Source organism: Trachemys scripta, chromosome 13 (genome assembly GCF_013100865.1).
Source record: "Trachemys scripta elegans isolate TJP31775 chromosome 13, CAS_Tse_1.0, whole genome shotgun sequence".
NCBI lineage: Eukaryota > Metazoa > Chordata > Testudines > Emydidae > Trachemys > Trachemys scripta.
In genome coordinates, this window is record NC_048310.1 from 12,748,907 (window position 1) to 12,768,233 (window position 19,327).

The following is a 19,327-nucleotide window of genomic DNA, read 5'->3' on the forward strand; positions in this document are numbered from 1 at the left end:
GAGTTTGTGCAGTTTTACTCACTGTCAAGAATATATGTGGTGGGCCAAATTTATCGCTGGTGCAATTCCTCGTGTGGCTAGCGCAAGTCCAGTGAAATCGTAGGAGTGGATGCAAGAATGAAACATTCAGAATCTTTTTCCTATTGTACAGCTAAATGTGTTTCAGATTACTTTGTCCATGTGTCTATTACTTTCCTGTAATAGAGATTGATCCAGCAAAGTGCAGAGTAACTTCTGGGATAGATTTCAGAGTAACAGCCGTGTTAGTCTGTATCCGCAAAAAGAAGAACAGGAGTACTTGTGGCACCTTAGAGACTAACAAATTTATTAGAGCATAAGCTTTCGTGGACTACAGCCCACTTCTTCCTGGCATATGCTGGTGCAATGCAGGAGGCATTCCATTGATGTCAGTGGATTTACACTGGTTTGAAATAGGTGCAAGTGAACAGAAGGCGGTGGGGCTGAGCAGGGCCGCCGAGAGGGGGGAGAAGCTGGTACAAATTGCCGGGGCCCGGCTCCCCCCCCCCTCTTGTCGGTCCTGTTTAGCCGGTCCGCCCTTGCTGGGGGGCTTGAAAAATTTTTTTCACCGGGGCCCGAACCTCCTCTCGGCGGCCCTGGGGCTGAGCTCTTGTTGAAGTCAAGCTGCAAGATCAGGTTGAGGGGTGGAATAAATAAGGCTCATCACTAGAAACATGCATATTATTAGAACTTGCCCATTCTGTGCTGTATTGTTCAAACTGCCCTTGTCCATACTGGGCTAATACATCTGCAAGATGACATATCAGGTGAAATCCTGTCCCCGTTGAAGTCAATGGAGTTTGACATTAACTTCATTGGTGCCAGGATTTCACACAACCCTTCCGAAAAGGGGGCAGATAATACAGGTTAGGAAAAGATTGTGTCTAAATCTTTTCCTTAATGTTTATTAAGAAGACTGGCAACTGCTAACGATGACTGAGCTGACTGCCTGGAGATTTTCCAACTTGAATTTTCTCGATCCGTTATTTAATTGTTATCAGTTTCTTTAAACATGTTGTTCTGCTGTTTGAAATCATTGCCAATGTACAGCAATTTAAGATTTTACTCAACAGTGTTTGTATTCAGAGCTGATTGGCATAACTGATGGATTCCCAGACAGAGTCCACTTCACATCTCCTCCTTGTTTATAATCTCTTATGGCTTTTAGCAGACGGGTTGTGAACTGGATTTTATTAGAAAATTAACAGTTAGCGCTGAAATGTCCCTTTTGGTGCCTAGGTGCTGGAGCAATTTTAAATTCTAAAGATTCTCCATTTTTGTCATGGAGTCAGACCCTTGGGAACATTGACTACCTTGATTTATCCATTGACTCTAATGCTAGTTCTGAATGTAAACCCCGCTACACTGAGGAGTGACTCCAGTACGTTGTTTCGTGTTGTTTTAATGTAGTGTTGGGTACATGTGGCAACACAAGTTTTTTGCTGCATTACTTACAGGGTACAGAGTATAGAAAAGGGGACATATGTGCCTATAAATAAAATCCTTGCCATGGGCTATCTATACTGTATGTGAAATTACAGCTCAATAATTATAGTCTAGTGGAGAAGGAAAAGGGTAATTTCTGTGTGTCTTTACCAGATAAACAAATACCTTAAAATAATAAATTAAATAGACATTTACTTAATGCAAGCTATGAACTTTAGGTACTTATAGTCTGATTGGTCAGAGAAGAGCAACAAGAATGATTAAAGGTCTTGAGAACATGACCTATGAAGGAAGGCTGAAAGAACTGGGTTTGTTTAGTTTGGAAAAGAGAAGACTGAGAGGGGACATGATAGCAGTTTTCAGGTATCTAAAAGGGTGTCATAAGGAGGAGGGAGAAAACTTGTTCACCTTAGCCTCTAAGGATAGAACAAGAAGCAATGGGCTTAAACTGCAGCAAGGGAGGTCTAGGTTGGACATTAGGAAAAAGTTCCTAACTGTCAGGGTGGTTAAACACTGGAATAAATTGCCTAGGGAGGTTGTGGAATCTCCATCTCTGGAGATATTTAAGAGTAGGCTAGATAAATGTCTACCAGGGATGGTCTAGACAGTATTTGGCCCCGCCATGCGGGCAGGGGACTGGACTCGATGACCTCGCGAGGTCCCTTCCAGTCCTAGAATCTATGAATCTATGGGTGAGGCATTGAGCAGCCTCAGCTCTCGCTGACTCTGAGGCAATGCTCAGAACCTTGCTGGTTTGGACCATGAGTGATAAAGGAAAGGTGGTCTTCTGGTTCAGGCACTGTTTGGAGAGTCAGGTGCTCTGGGTTCTGTTCCTGGCTCTATCACAAGCTTCGTGGGTGACCTTGGGCAAGACACTTCATCTTTCTGTGCCCCATTTCCCCAGCCCTAAAACAGGGATAATAATGTTCCCTTACTTCATAGGGGTATTGTGAGGATAAGTACTTCGAAGGTGCTGAGCTAATACAATGATGGGACCATGTAAGTAAGTACCTAGCCAATTAGATCGATACCCATTCACAGAGCTCTACCAAAATTTCTATCTGACAATCTGGGCAGTAGAAACCTACTCTTTCATTGTGATGCCCTGACAGAAGACACTTGAGGTGTGTTATGGAGCCAAGAAGCTAGGGAGCATGTTCAGCATGTTTGCACACACACACCCGACCCAGCAATGGCGTGTATGCATGATATCCTTCTCCTTTCACCCCCTGGTATAGATTACTATTTCTAGAAGCTGGCATGGGGATGGGTAGCAATCAGAAATGGGCTCATTAATGCTGGCTCTGCTGTTTACAAGGCCAGAGTTGTTTCTTAGATGTTTCTGTTCACTTTTAAATTCAAGCTCATTTTCTGTGCTTTTAAAAAAACAAAACAAAAAATTGTTTTGTGTCAGAAACTTAGAACAAACCTTCTAAAATGCATTCTCTAATAATTCTCTAATAAACCATTAATTTTGCCTAGTATCAAACACTGTAGAACAGAAGCCCCTCATTTAATGATAATGATTTCTTTTAACTACCTCCTACTAAGGGACATTTAACTCCCCACTGACATTAGGTTCCTGGTTATTTCATATGCTCTCAGTTGTTTTTGTAATGCTAGTTGAGTTCTATAGAATAAAACACCTTGTTCCTCAAACTGCTCAGGTAACTCAAATATGCTTTGGTTTTCACATTCTTTGTTTTTCTTTCAGTTCCCAGTTACAAAAATGAATGAGTAATAGTTATAGGACATATTTTTCATGCTGATTTTCTTTGGCATGAAAAAAGCAGAGGTCTCCACTGATGATATTTCCAAATTTAATCTCCTTTAATACAAATTGTTGAATACAATTCCTTGATTTCATACTTGTAACACTTTATGTTCAATCTGTACACACTCTCCTATTATTTACCCAACAGATGCTCTTATTTTTTTCAGATCAGTGGGTTCCAACTGAAAAGGAGTCAGTTTAAAGTTCCCCAGTTACTAGTTGGTTAATCTCTGGCAGGCTAATCTCGGGTCACAGCTGATTTTTAATCAAAGCCTGATTGGTGTTTATCAACCCGTGGCAGCCTATTGCAAAATCCTGCTAATGCTCAAATATGTTCGAACTGGACATCTGACCCTGTTGTTGCAAAAGGTTTATCTTTTATATTTTCAGACAGCTGTACCATGGCTGTTATTGAGGGATTGTGCAGGTAATACAGTTAGCTAAGATAGTGTCTGCATTTTATTAAACTGAGGACTGCCCATGCACTCGGGGAATGTCTTTCAGTATATGTGGGAGTATATAAGGTTATAAATCATAGAAGGAAAACACTGTAACACTTCAATAAAGCACCCTGCTCTTGAGTGTCTGGGACAGAGAACATGAGCTTTCCTCTATTTTCAGGGAGCTTAAGAAATCATCAAGAAGACAAACTGGTTGTATAATTTCTTGTTTTTACATCTACCATTCTAGGGCAGGATCCCCATCCAATGCTACTTCCTGAGGGCAAGGGCCTCATCAATTCAAGATGAAATCCCTATTCATAAAAGCACTTAAGTTAAGCACATGATTAAGTACTTTCTTGAGTCAGAGCCAAAGTCCTGTTGTTACTGTAGTGAGACACACAGGGGAGAGGGGGACAAGAATCATCTATGGGTGCTGAGAAGGATGGCTCACAGTACCTGGGGGAACTAGCTCCCATAAAGCACTTTGTTGTATCTTTGAGCCATTTTCCACCACCCTTGACTCACATTGAATAATAGCTTACTCCACAAGAAAGTCCGCTGAAATCAACAGGAATAATTGCAGAGTAAAATGCTTCTGTTCTGAATGTGATTAAAGGGTGCAGAATCTGGTTATTAATAGGAGCAGCACTTAAATTAGCCAAAGGCAGTTACTGGGTAGAGATACTCTCCTTTATTTTTTAGCCGGTATTTGCCTTTTGCCCGTACCTGTCTACATCCGAGGAAGTTTTTCCAGCATAACAATACCTCCCCCACCAATACCCCCATCCCTATGTCCCTCCATTCCAATTTCTCTTTTGTAAACCTCTCTGTGACTCTGGAGTTCAAGTGACAAGCACTGCTTGTCTCCCTGAGTGAGTCATATTTTGACATCGAGTGTACTTGATCTGGGGCTGGTAGCTTGCTTCAAACATTGTTCATGTGAATGGGTCTGGCAGTCGGGAAACTGCAGAAAAAAAGTGCATGAACAGTGATTCTTGTTTTCTGTCTTCAAATCAGATCTATTGTTTTTGTGTTCCTGCTGGCTGTTTTGAAGAGTCTTGACTTTGAGACCAGAGAGAAATCATTATCCAAGTCGCATTCATTGGAAGCTGAGTTCCAGTGGTCTCATGAGTGATCACTGAGATTAGCCTGTATGAACCTTCCACACACAGGGGCTTGTGTTTACTGTATAACACCTAAGGCAACTTTTCTAATTTTTAACAGAAAATTCAGTGCATCGCTGGATACACACAGAGTATTCTGTGTGATTTATGTATTACCATTTAGCACTCGATTATGAATCACAGCAATTTCTTTTTTCTCTTGATAGCCTTTAGTTTGTGACATTCCCTGCTGTCATCTTCTTATTCTTATTTTCCTTACTGTGTTACTATTGTCATTTTCTCATTGACTTTATGGACAGGTATTCAGCCAGCTTTTATCCTAAGTCATAGAGCTTAAACTTGGAAATTGAACTGTGCTGACTTTCTAGATAAGAATGACAGTCCGTGAGTGTTTCATTTTAAAATCTATGCCGCTGATCTTTCAATAATACTTCGCGCCTATGTAATGCTTTTCTTCCATAGAACTCAAAGGAAGGTAAGTCATCATCCCCATTTTATATTGGGGAAACTGAGGCACAGAGTGCTTGCCCAAAGTCATATGGCAGGTCAGTGGCTGAGCTGAGCTCAGCTTAATCAAGGGCATGTGCAAAATGTCACCCGCCAAGCGCAGGAATCTCACTGGCGAAGGTTGTGCATGCCCCAAGCACAATCTCTCTGGTGGTTTCCTGGGAAAGTGAGGTCTGTGCCATTTGTACTCAGGAATTAGCTGGTGGATAAATGTAGCATCCCCACCCCAGGGAATATGTTCTCCGTGTAATCAAGATTGCTCAGTTTTTACAGCTGACCCATGGAATTCCTGGTCAGCGTGTCCTCACTTACTACTAATAGTGACTCACAGGTTTAACACCATCCACAGTCAGTCACCAACTGGCTAATCCGTCACTTTTGTGCTCTCACCTGTTATGTATGCTGTGAAATGGCTGACATGTTTTACCCTAGAAGTAGCTACATTTGAGCAGGGGTATAATTTGTATATCCCCTTGTTAAATTTAGAAGGTGCTATGGATCCTTTCGGGTGACCCTATCATAATGATAATTGACATAGCTAGTGCTTAATACTTTCAGAGTTATTCAGACAGATAATCCTTGGTGCACCATTGTGATGCAGCTGCTATATGCGAGTGTTTTGCTGGTGGGGAAACTGAGGCACAGAGCTGTTAAGTGACTGGTTCAGCGAGCCAGTGTAAGTGGCAAGGATTAGAATGTAGGAGTTCCTGGCTGCCAATACTATCCTACACCCGCTAGAAACTGCTACTTCTAAATGTAAACAGATGATCATTAAGATCAGCAATATAGTTGGATAATATATAGCTCCTGGGATTTAAATGGTGAGGTATAGTACTAAAGGTTAAAGCAACACACAATTTGAATGGACAGTCAGGGCAGAGGGTAAAACCAATGCGGTAGTGGGAAAGGATGAGGTGGAAGGGTTGTGGTAATGTCACTTCAGTGCAGCATCACACCACCGGCACAGAGATTTATGGAGCATATTTGAAAGGGACAAGTGGGTATGATGGATGGGGTAAGTCAGTAACAATTAGTGAAATTGCACCTTTCTGTCATAGTCTATCACTAACTTCCTCTCTCAGCAGTTGGAGTCTTTCCCAGTTGCAGTTAGAGGGAGTGCATGGTGGTCACTTCCCCGCTCCCCTGGGTCATGTAAGCAGCTAAAGAATTCAGCCATGTTACCTGAATCATCCCAAGCGAAAGGCAGAACTCAATTCCTGCAACTCCCAGGCAATTGAAGCCAGTATTATTTAAGAGCCACTGCAAAAGTCTGGAGATTCTTAGAAACAATGAGCTGATTATTGACTTAGTTTATGACTACACCACGATAAACCAGAAGAGACAACAGAGAAAATATGAATCAGGTACTGGATGCCTTATGGTAGTGGTAGCAGTATTACAGAAGTTAGAAGAGACCCTGAATGAGCTTGGGGCACGGGTGCTAGCTGCTGTACAAACACCTACCAAGAGGTGGTGTCTGCAACAGAGCGCTTACTATCAAAATAGACAAACAGACAAAGGATGGGAGGAGAAACAGAGGCACACTGCAGGTAAGTGGCAGAGCCAGGAAGAGCACAGGACTTGCAGTCCCATGCCCTATCCATTAGACCTTGCTGCCATCCCAAATAGAGGTACAGTATACACTTTATAATACAGAGATACAAGATGTGCTTCAGGTAAAGATTATTTGAGATGGCAGAGCATGAAGTAAACCCCTATATCCCAATCCCCCCAAAGTTTGCGCTGGTTCAGATTCAGATCTGAATGTTATGATTCAGTGCCTGCTAGGATTATGATGATGTACAGAGTGATGTACGTATGGGTACCTTAGGGTTTTATTCTGACACCATCACTGTAGTCTCCGAGTGTCTTCCATGTGAAATGAATAGTGATAGTGAAGTCCTTAATGGATTTCATGGAGTCTCTGGCACGTCTTCCTTTTTGGGGTAAAAACTCGGCTTGGTGGTTTTTTTGTCGTCCCCCCCCCCGCCAGATTTTTAGAATGCATGTGATTCTCAGTTTAAAAACAAACAAACAAACATGTAGAAAGGCAGAGTCCAGGCCCAGAGGACCTTGCAGTCTAACTCAGCCAAACCCTATACATAGGATAATAGTTCAGAGTGCAAGAAGCAGTGTAGCTGGTTGGAGAGTGAAGAGAAAGGAAGAGCGAATTTGATGGAGGAAAGGGAAAGTCATTTGGTTCACAGGACCTGGGAGTCCTTTACAAATGGGGCAGAGCCTCAAAGGAGGTAATGCAAAGGCTGTGTGCATTCCATTCTAATCTTTGCGGCTGCATGTGAAGATGATTAATAATTCTACAGAATGATTTCCTTGGTTTTTAATATCCCCTAGTGATGAGTCTCAAAAGAAATAGTCTGCTTTTTTTATGTTGTTATAACAACAGTTTTTGACTCACTATATGAAGTCTGTTAAATTATGCATGAGATGTGCGTTTTACCCAGTTTGAACTGTCCACACTAATGGAAACACTAATGCTAGATGAACAGTATCTTGTAACTAATGCAATTCTTGCAATGGCAAGCAATATCCTCTCAGTATCAAAACGCAATAAACCTTTAATAGAACGCACCGAGAGTAATGTTAAAAAAATAACTACAGACCCCTCTTGGACAACTGAACAATTTATATGAACAGCCAAGTTCTAATTTGTTTGATTAATGGCTGCGTAACTATCAGAATGTAATGTAGATAGAGGTGATGCATGTCTGGTCTGAACTATGGTACGGTGCCAAGAAATGAAACCTCAAAAATCTTCTGCTCTAAGATCAAGCAGTAGAAGAGATCTGACTGAGCCCTGGAGACCTCCAGTACTCAAAGGCTTTTATTTATATGCCGTATAAAACACTTTTTTTCAATCTTGTTGGGATTTTTCTGGCTCAGCCCATATGGTGAACAGCAGCCTTTTATTTATAAACAACAACAAAAATTGTATTCCAGTGCTCAGACACACATTGGACAGCGAGGGTATGGTAGAGAGCCCAATATGGTGTTAAACAGCTGTCTAGATCCCTGTTTATAGATGAGACTAAGAACAGTTTTGCATTTTTCTATCATCTTGTTCTATGTCTGTACACAGCTTGAAATCTGCAGTATCTTTTGACAGGCAGTGCCCGTTATTTTACTCTGCTATGTGCTTGTGTACATTTCGGGACCATGTGTTTGTCTTGGCTTCTTTAGCTATACACTTGACATTTGAAGTCTCTGCTTGAGACCAGTTGTAATGCCCTTGCAGCACCACTCAGCACACTGAATGTCCTGTGCACACTGGCAAAGCAGACCTGGGAACTCTCAACTTTCCATGTGGTCACCTTATTGTGATCAGAAAAAAGAAATGGGGCTGCCTTCAGTGGTTGCATGCTGTGTGAGAAAGAAATTCCACAAGAACAACTTTCAAGCAGTTTGATGATTCACTTTTTGATTGGATATACTAAGTCTGAGACTTCTGAAAATGGAGAGCTGTAGAACAAAATAAGACAAGAATTGCTCAAGTGGTTGTCTCAGGTTAAAAAAAAAAAGAGAATTTTAAGTGGTGTTGTAAAATAGTGATCATTAGAGTTGAAACCAAAAATACTCCATTAGCTCTCTAGATTTTTCTTTCTTTCTTCCTTTTCTTAATCAGCAATTAATTTAAGTACTGTGAAATTAAAGGAATGCTTAATATGGTACCTCAAGATAATGATCCATGCTTAACTTTGACCCCAGGATATGGCATTTAGATTTTATAATCTTCTTAGAATTTATGATGAATTTCAGTCAACCAGGTTAAAAACTATATGGTCAAGGAAATGTTTTAATTTATACAAGACAATCATATTTTGGGGGTAGTAGCTTCCTGATTTGATGGTGAGGAAAGATATTTTAAAAGTTAATCAGTTGATTGATTTTTTTTTTCCTGCTCATTGCAGGAATAATTTTGGGTGTGTCAAGGGAAAATTGGAGTTTTGAGATAATACTGTAATAATAATGCTTTGTGCATCAGACAACAGTAAAGTAATTGTTTTTGACTGCAAATTGATTATATGAAACAGTGTTGCCATTCCTAAGGATTCAAAAACCACGAGTCATGCTCCAGAAAATCATGAGGGTGGATTAGAATAAAAAAAATAAAATAAAATTAGGTTCTTTTTATTTGCCTTCTATTTTTTGAGCATTTTAGAATTCACATTTTAACCCCCTGCAACCATGAGGGTTAGAGACTTATTTTTTTTCTTTAAGTGAAAACTTAGATTCTCATATAATAACATGACACCTGAAGCAAGTGGCTTTAAGAAGGAAATTGGATATTATGAGACTCCTGATAAAATCATGAGAATTGGTAACACTGTAGTATTTTTATTTTATTTTTTTTAGTTCTGTTCCCCTCCCCCCTCTTTCTGAAAACTATAAATATTGACTCTCTGTTTGTAGGGGTTTTAAACTTAGGCAATTTCATAAACCCAAACCGTGAAATTAGTATTTTTTAAATACAACAAAGCATTGTCAGGGCTTGATATTTAGAAGAGGCCTTCACTGTTTATTTTACCCAATGATGAGGATGGATTTCAGATATGCAGCAGTGCTTCTTGTGGCATAAATTCAAACCTGGACCCACATTCCGATTTTTTCCAATGACCCTTATGTCTATAATGAGCCAAAGTGAGTTTGTGGGTAGAGTTTCCCTGGTGCCGTGGCTTCGGTCGGCACAGGAGAGGGAGTTGCGGCTCAGGAAGCTGGTTATGACCATTTGAGTCTCAGGGCTGGGCCAATCCCAATGGTGCTGCCAGTGGTGTATTGCCATACTGTAATGGGCCTCTGCCATGCCCTTGTGCTAAGAGGGGGAGGAGCAAAGGCACAAGACCCAGATTCCACAAAGATTTTCCAACAGAGAGTTCCTCAATGCTAGGAGAATTTGGCATGGGTTATTTACAGCAGGATTGAGGCCCTTCCAGACCTGAATGACACAAAGAGGACAAATGTCAGAAGAAAGTCTGGTCCAGAATATCTGAACAATCTTGAGCTTTGGGATGTTCAAAATTTGATGTTCATTGAGTTTCAGTGACGCTTAGGGAAAATTTTCAAGTGTGTCTAAGTGATTTAGGAGCCTAATTCCCATTAACTTTCAATGGGCTTTTGTCTCCAAATTGTCTGTGTCACTACTGAAAATGGAGCATCGGACCCTATGTCACCTAGTCACATCTGAAAATATTGCCCTTAAGCTTAAGTTATTATTTTAGTAGTTTGACTACTCACATGCTGAAAGTTAAGCCCGTGCTTAGATGCTTTGCTGGATTGGGGCCTAATTTTGAAAATGTTCGCCAATCGGCTATTTTACCAGCATACTATATTTAATAAAATCCCTCTTTAAAAAGATCAGTGCATAAAACCTCGTCCCTATTTTAGAGATTAACAGAGAACAAACTGAAATAGCTCCTTCCTGCATCTTCTTGTTTGGGTTGTTGAAAGTAAAACTGCAAAGGGAGGTTGCAAAAGTCATAGAAATAAACTAAAGTTAAAGAAAGGGAATGATGCTCTCTTGAATCTGCTTTTTGTAACCTTAAGAGTGCACCTGTTTAGTCAGCTGCATCCTGTCAGAACTCCTGAAGTAAATAATAAGAGCTATAGTAATATCTCATACAATGAAGATAGCTGCAACAAATAAATTGTGTGAGTCAATTTCCATCTGAGAGGGTATCCTGAGAACACGGTTCAGACAACTGCAGGTTTATGCTAGTCAGGGTTTCATAATGTCTTGTGTTCATCTACACCCCTGTGTTGTGTTTCTCTTATGAATCATCACATTTATATATTGTTCAAAATTGCTTGTAATTTTACCGGAGGGCTAAACTCTAGCCTCAGATATTGAGATGTACAAACCATTGCAAGTGCAGTAGTGGTGATTTAAGGATGCTAAGATTAAAATCAGCCTCAAAGGTTGGATTCATAAACAAGACTTGCCTTTTCTCCCTCTTCTGCACCTCTGCAAATAAAATACGGAAAGCAGGGGCAAAGTGCTTTGGAAAAGGAGCAGCTGAATAAGTCAAATAGTATTTTAAATACCTGAATGATACATTTTTTTCAGAGACAGATGATAGAAGTCTGTGTTAGAGGTTGCAGTGGGGTTTCCATAAAACATAAATGGACACTGGTTTTGAATATATATTTTGAACTACTCATTTTATTGACAGACTGTCATAACTGTGAAAGGGGAAAACACACAGCCATAAATAACAGCAAACCTAAATAAATTGCTGCCAGGCAGTAGGTCAATACCAGCCATTTGGTGCTTACATTAGGTTTTTGTAAGGATGGAGAAGGGCAATGAAATTCAGAATGACTTGGTGAGACTAGGAGAACAGGCAGATAACGTGACTTATGTAATTCATTGCAGGGCAATATAAATGGTATGTATTATATTACAGCAGGACCCAGCAGCGTCCAATGTGCCATATGATACACAAGACCCCTGCCTCACAGAGCTTACGATCCCAGTGCAGGCATGATGCAATGAAGGCGATGGGCAGATGCAACAAAGCATTAGTGGAGGAAGGGACAGGGTTATGGTGGTGATAGGATTATGGGAACAATAAGGATGGGGCAGGAGGGAAATAAGATTGTAGTCTTTGCATATACAAACGCATGGGGTTATCATGATGGAGCAGGTTCAAATGAATTTTTGTTGACTCATTTCTTGTAGGCCTCCCAGTGGAGGTAGGTCCTCAGAGGGGGGATTTAAATAAGTAGAGTAGCATTAGGCAGTGGCGTAAAAAGGAATCCTAGAAATCAGAAATAGAAAAGTCCTGATAGGTTCGTTCCCCCTGCCGGTACAGGATTGCTGCTTCTGGTATGTTTGATGGCAGGTGAGTCACTTGCAAAAGGAGGAGATATGGAAAAAGAGGAGAAGCTTAGAATAGTGATTGCGAGCCTGGAACTGAGAGGGTAAGACTGCAAAAAAAAAAAAAAAAAAAAAAAGGAAGGAGATATTTAGGGTTATTAGGGTTGAAAGTAATAGCAATACTTAGTACTTTCCATCTTCAAAGTGCAGCATAAATATTGACCAGCTAATCTTCCCTACTGAGCCAGAGAAATGTTCAGTAAATCGACCAAGTCCACAAAATGAGTCACTGCAAAACCAGGATTCAAATTTAGGAATTCCTGGCTCCTGGTCCTGGTCCTGTATTCTAACTGCTACCCAAACACTCTCTCTCTGTCTCTCATTGTGAGGTAGAGAGAGATATTTCAGGATCTTGAGTGTCTAGATGAGAAACACCAACTACAGTGCTAAAGGATCCATTGCTGAGAGATCCTTTCATAGACTTAAAGGTAGAAGGGACGGTTATGGTCATCTACTCTGATTTCCTGCATAACAGAAGCCATACAATTTCACCTCAAGATTCCTGGATCATGACCAATAACTTGTGGTTGAACTAGAGGATATCATTAGAAAGACCCAGTTTTGATTTTAAAACCCCAAGTGATGGAGAATTTGCCATATATTATTTTCAAACTTATGGATGACAGGAGAGGTCCCGGAAGACTGGAGAAGGGCTAATGTAGTGCCCATCTTTAAAAAGTGGGAACTAGGGACCAGTCAGCCTGACTTTGATACCTGGGAAACTGCTAGAGCAATGTATAAAACATTCAATTTGCGAATACCTGGAGGATGAAGGGGTAATAACTAGCAGCCAGCATGGATTTACTAAGAACAAATCATGCCAAACCAACTTGATTTCCTTCTTTGACAGGGTAGCTGGTTTGGTGGATAGGAGAAATCAGGTGGACATAATATATCTGGACTTCAGCAAGGCTTTTTGACACAGTCCCACATGACATTCTGATAAATAAGCTGGAGAAACGCAGGCTTGGTGGAACTACCATTAAGTGGATAAAGTTGGTTAAACAATCACAAGCAGAGAGTAACTATTAATGGAAAGTTGTCAGATTGGAGGGAGGTCTCAAGTGGGGTTCCACAGGGATGTGTTCTGGGCCCGGTGTTGTTTAACATCTTGGCTAGTGCAGGCATAGATAGCATACTGATCAAATTTGAAGATGACACAAAGCTAGGTGGGGGGGTTGCCTACACTTTGGAGGATAGAGCTAAAATTCAAAGTGATCTTGATACATTGGAGAACTGCGCTATAGTCAACAAAATGAAATTCAACAAAATGAAATGTAATGTGCTACACTTAGGGAAGAAAAAACAAATGCACAAATACAGAATGGGGGGAAAACTGGTTTGGCAGCAGCACTGTTGAAAAGGATCTGGGAGTTGTGGATATGGGAGTTGCGATGCTGTTGCAAAAAAGCAAATGCAATTTTAGGTTGCAATTGTAGCTTGCATTAACAGAGGCATAGAATGCAAGTCAGAGGAGATGATAGTACTGCTCTACTCAACACTGGTTAGGGCTCAGTGTCCTGTGTCCAATTTTGGTCACCAATGTATAGAAAGGATGTGGAGAAACTGGAAAGGATCCAGAGGCAAGCAACAGAGTGATGGAATGCAAGCCATATGAGCAAAGGCTGAAGGAACTGGGTATGTTTAGTTTGGAAAAAAGGAGATTAAGGTGGGACATAATAGTGGTCTTCAAGTACTTGAAAGGCAACCATAAAAAAGATGGAGAAAGTTTCTCTCTTTTGCCACAGAGGACAGGACAAGAGACAATGGGTTCAAACTATAGCACAGCAGATTTAGATTAAATCTCAGGAAAAAACTTCCTAACTGTAAGAACAGTAGGACAATGGAACAAGACTGCCTCGGGAGGTGGTGGAGGTTTTCAAAAGGAGGCTGGATAACCATCTGTCTTGTATGGTTTAGACACAACAAATCCCACATCCTGGCAGGGGGTTAGACTGGATGACCCTTGTGGTCCCTTCTAGCCCTATGATTCTATATCCCTCTATAATCTGTTCCAGTGTCTAATTAAAATCTCCCCCACAAGCCCTCTCCTTTTAAGCAAACATGGGTTATACATAAGAGATTTCTAAAGTCTGAAATGGCCTGTATACTAATATGCTTAGTTCTAAAAATGGATTTTGTTTCATGTCCGATGATTGCCCTCTTAGGAAAAAGTTCTAAAAATGACATACTGTTTTGGCAAACATCTAGAACATTTCTGAAAGGTCTTTTGCACAATCCAGAATGATTCTGGTTTCTCCCAACCTTCTGGAATTACTGCATTTGTTATGCTCTGTCATCTGCAGTAAATAACAGATGTTTTGTTTGCTAAATTTCAGCATTTACTTCCTGGAGAAAAATAATTAACACTGGCAGGAGTTTGATTGTATCAATTCACAGAAAGAAACACCCAAATGATAAATCCATAGTGGGAGAACTGCCCATATGTTACAGATTGGCTTAACATGGATGAGGCATTAAATAAACTAAGTCTGAAAAATACAAACCTTATCAGCTTTATTAGCGTTGAACTCTGTGGCTTCCATTGGGGCTGACACACTTAATTAAAGATGCTCTGGTCTAATTAGGTTGCACATCAAATATACAATTACAAGTGTTTAAAAAAAAATCTAGCTGAGCTGCAGTTCCGAGTGATATGAATATTTATTTTCGTCAGGTAGGATCCATCAAGAGAAAAGCATTGTTAGGTCAGATAATACCAAAAAAAAAAAAAAAAAAAAGGACTGCAGAAGCTAGAATATTCCTTGCAATGAATGATGCATAGACCTTCAGTCTGGATGTGGCTAGAGAAGACAACTATGGACTAAGGGGAGACAATACCTTTTGTCTGTATTTTTTAATCATTATCTGATTGGATAGTTTAATTTTATTGGTGACTAGCTCATGGAGAAATCCATCGTATTCAGTTGATTTACTACCTAAATGACTGATTCTGCAGCCACTTTGTGGGCCCATACCAACCTCCACTAAGGTCAATGGGAAGACAACTATTGAGTTAGTAGAAGTTGGATCAGGCCCAGATGTCAGTGGGAGTTCTGCAGGTGGAACACCTGGAAAATGAATGGCAAACTGGGAGGAACCTATGTGTTACACTGGGATGCAGGAGTAAAAGCCTGGTTGCACCTGGATATAATTTTGCTTAGTGGCAAGAAATTGCATAAAGGACTGTGTACTCTGTGCTGTTTTACATTTAGGAGTAGATTTGGGGTTAGACTTCTGGAACCGTTTAATACTGTTTCTTGCAGAAATGGGGAGAATGACCAGAGTGATTTAGTGCTAGAAGAGGGAGCAACACAAATGGCAGGATGCTCTGAATGATTTTTAGCTTTTCTTGCTTTTTTTTCATTGTGTGTGAGTTCACAGAAGAGTTCAAACTCGTATCAGAGTTCAAGAAAGAAGCCCCATCACCTTGCTCAATAAATGAGTCACGTATGCAAACTGACTGACTTGTAAGTGGACATAATTTCCCAGAAGTTTAATGTAAGTCATTTGTGCTGAATTATGATAATACCTAGCTGTTCTGTAGTGCTTTTCATCAGTAGCTCTCAAAGCACTTTACAAGGGATGTGTCTTGTAATCAACAACACTTTCAGGACTAAATGTGCAGTGTCTCTCTTAGGGCTGGTCCACATGGCAAGTTACTGCATGACAAGCAAGGTGTGAATCTACACCGCACCAGCTTGCCACACAGTAAGGTCCCACTGCTACGCATCCAGGGCTTTATGCTGTAGCAGTGTCCACATGGGACATTACTGTGTGGCAAGCTGCTGTGCTGTAAATTCACACCCTGGCTTGCCATGCAGACAAGCCCTTATTAAGGACACGAAGCTGCTTGAGCTTTAGAACGGATACTCCAAATCAGTTCAGTAGAAACAATTCCTACTGGGCCACTTGCACAACTCTCTGCACCTGCTGTGGTCAACTACTACTTCCGGGGACTGACCAGAGCAGGGTGGATACACAGCTGGGTAGCCCTTGGGACTTGTAGCAGGGACAAGGCTGCTGACCATGCCCTCTTTGTTTGAAGGCTGGGGTATTAGTTTCCCTTCCACATTGCATTGTGTTCAATGTCATGCACTCATAGTCTGTAACTTAGTGTCTTACTTTTCTCAGCTATGTGCTACTTAATCAGCTACCTGCAGGAGCAGAAGGTTGCCTGCAAGAACATAAACTATGGCAGAAAATGTGGCCTTGTATGTTCTTCCATAAATATTGGTGAGTTCAGAATAGAGTGGCATCTTTATCAGTGACTATCCTGGCTTTTTTTTTTTTTAAGATGAAGTTAGACATTTAGGAGTAGATGCACCCTCTTTCTCTTTTCTGAACATAGATTTTGTTATGAGACCTTACAGAGGCTGCTCATTTTAAACTCTGCTTCAGGGCAAAAATATTTATGGCATACTTTAAATAAAACATAACATGTGTTTTGTACTAACATATGTATCATTGTCCCCCTAGCTGGAGCTGATATAATTTCTGACACGGTGTGCTATGCTCATGCAAAATTGATGATACAGCATTGCATAAGAATGAATGTGTTCCTTTAAAATACTGTTCTTTCACTGTCAGAACCCCACTCAGGTTTTAGTTTCAGGAACCAAAATTTTTCCTCACTATGACTGTTTCAGTAAAACACTGCGTAGGTGATGGGCAGCTTAAACCCTAGGCACTAGGTGGTTGATCCTGTTTTTCTTATGTAGCTGATACTCCATCAAACTCAATGGGATTTTTGGGTGCACACACAACATACATCTTCTGTTAGGCTACTGGAAGGGCAGGTCAATAAATACTTATCAGACTCATGGATAGATGAGCAATTCCCTGCTTCTACATCTGTATTAATGCCAAAACTTTTCAGCTTCTAAACTTCATAGGAAAAAATTCACTCCATTAGTACCTTCTTAGAGGAAGTCATTGGAGATCATACTCAGAAAATCTAGAGAACTTTTTTTTTTGCTTTTATACAGATATCATTTATTTATAATGTAATCCTTAGGGATGCTAATCATGGTTTAGGGCTCCATTGTGCAAGGTTCTGTACAAACACAACATAAAGAAAGGCCCTGCCCTGAAGAACTCACAATCTAAATAGAAAACAAGAGACAACAGGTGGTACAACAAACAGACGGGGGAGCACAAGATAACAGTGAGACAATATAGGCACCACTTTGGCTGTCCATTTGGAAAATGCCAGTTTGACAAGGCTTACAAAGAAATGTTAACACCCTGGGAAGGATGAATGATTTTTGTTTGAAAACTACAACTATCAGTGGCACTTGATGAGTGAAACACATTATTGGTTTTCTCTCTCTTGTTTGTGTTTCTATGGTTTTGGTCTGATTGACATAGGATGGACAGTTACAAATGCAAGGGGCAACATTCCCATTCATTGCAGTAGGACAGGATTTCACCCAAGATATCAAAGAACATGTTCACTTTCTGGTTGGATGGGTGCATTATACAGGTGGGATATGGTGTGTAGGTTTTCTGCTCAATCATTATAGCTTCTTAGAGCCAGACAAATTAAGAATGGAAAAGCATTTTAAAATTGATTAGTTGGAACTTTAGGTGGTGGCAAAATAATGTTTGGGTTTGTTTCCATATGAACTATAGCATTGCATAAGAATGAATGTGTTCCTTTAAAATACAGTTCTTTCACTGTCTCAGTGACAATGAACCTACGAGAGTTGTAAGCTCTTTGGGACGGGGCCAACTTTTTGATCTGTGTTCAATGACTAGCACAATGGGGTCCTGGCTCCCCAAGTAGGGCTCCTACACTCTACCTCATACAAATAATAATAAACAATAATAATAGCATAGGAGAGCAGCAGCTGAACTTAATGCAAGTATTTCCATTGTAAACATCTGTTTTCAGAAATTTATAATAAGGGGGTTAAAATGGACTGTTGGGTGAGACTTGGCAGAAAAGCAGGCACCGAACGTTTGTTTACATATTTAGCCACCATCTCAACCGCACCAGAAAGTGTGTTTGTAAGTCCCAACCATCCATACCTGTAATCTATACCAGCCAACAAAGAGGGAAATCTTCTTCAGCTCTGTTCTTAACTATTATACTGAAGGATTTGGCTATGTTTAACTGGTGAAGGTGAAAACCTGGTTTTTTCGACACTGATTTTGTCACTACCAAATCTGGCCTGTGTCATTTTACAAGATGCGTACTGAAGGAAACAAAGGTTCCTGCAGAGCATTCGCTGCTTACCACAGAAGATGCACAGTGACTGAGGCATTTGCTCCAGGCACCGTAATGAGTGTAGACTGATAGCCAAGATCCCAGATTTCTCTCTCTTCTGCAGGCTGGCACCTCTAACAGTCCATTGTCTCCTAACAGCGTGCTGGGGTATCGGCTCAACAAGAGGATCACCTCCTGAATCACCTTAGTTGGAAGGGGTGAACTGAACACGGTTGAATCTCATATTAGAGGTAAAATAATCTTGCTGTACGGGGCGTCACAACTCTGATTAATACACTTGGTTCTGTTTCCCTATTTCTGGAGACCTAATACAATGAACGGTATTTTACAATAAATATCTCTCTTTTATTAGTGTTTCTGGTCTGTTGATTTGTTTCCTGTTTTACGATGTTTAGACAGACAGATTTGGACCATTAAAACTCCACTCAGGCTTGATACATTGGGGCTGCCTGACACACAATAACACTGATATATTAGTCCAGATGAATCTCTAATTAGATTTTTGGCAGGACTGTCACAGTCAGAGAAACTTTCCCTAAGTGCTCCATTGAAATGATGCTTTTTGCAACCTCATGTAATGAAGGCCATCTTTTAATTAAGCAGGTCCTCTCAAAAGGACATCAAACTTAATGCCCTTTTTCCATTGGCCTTTGCCCTTGCAGTGTCAGCCTTCTCAAGCCTACTCCTCCATGGCATGATTTAGGCAGTATATTAAAAAGTACATAAAACGAATAAAAGTAAGTAAAAAGTGATAGCTGAAGCTTGCCATGAAAGTTACGGTGTATGTAGGATTACAGTTTTAAACCCAAATGCAACAGTTAGTTTGGGAAATTATTATTTATGTAGTCCTTGAAATGTTTAGGGCCACAAAATGACTGTATGATTGCACAA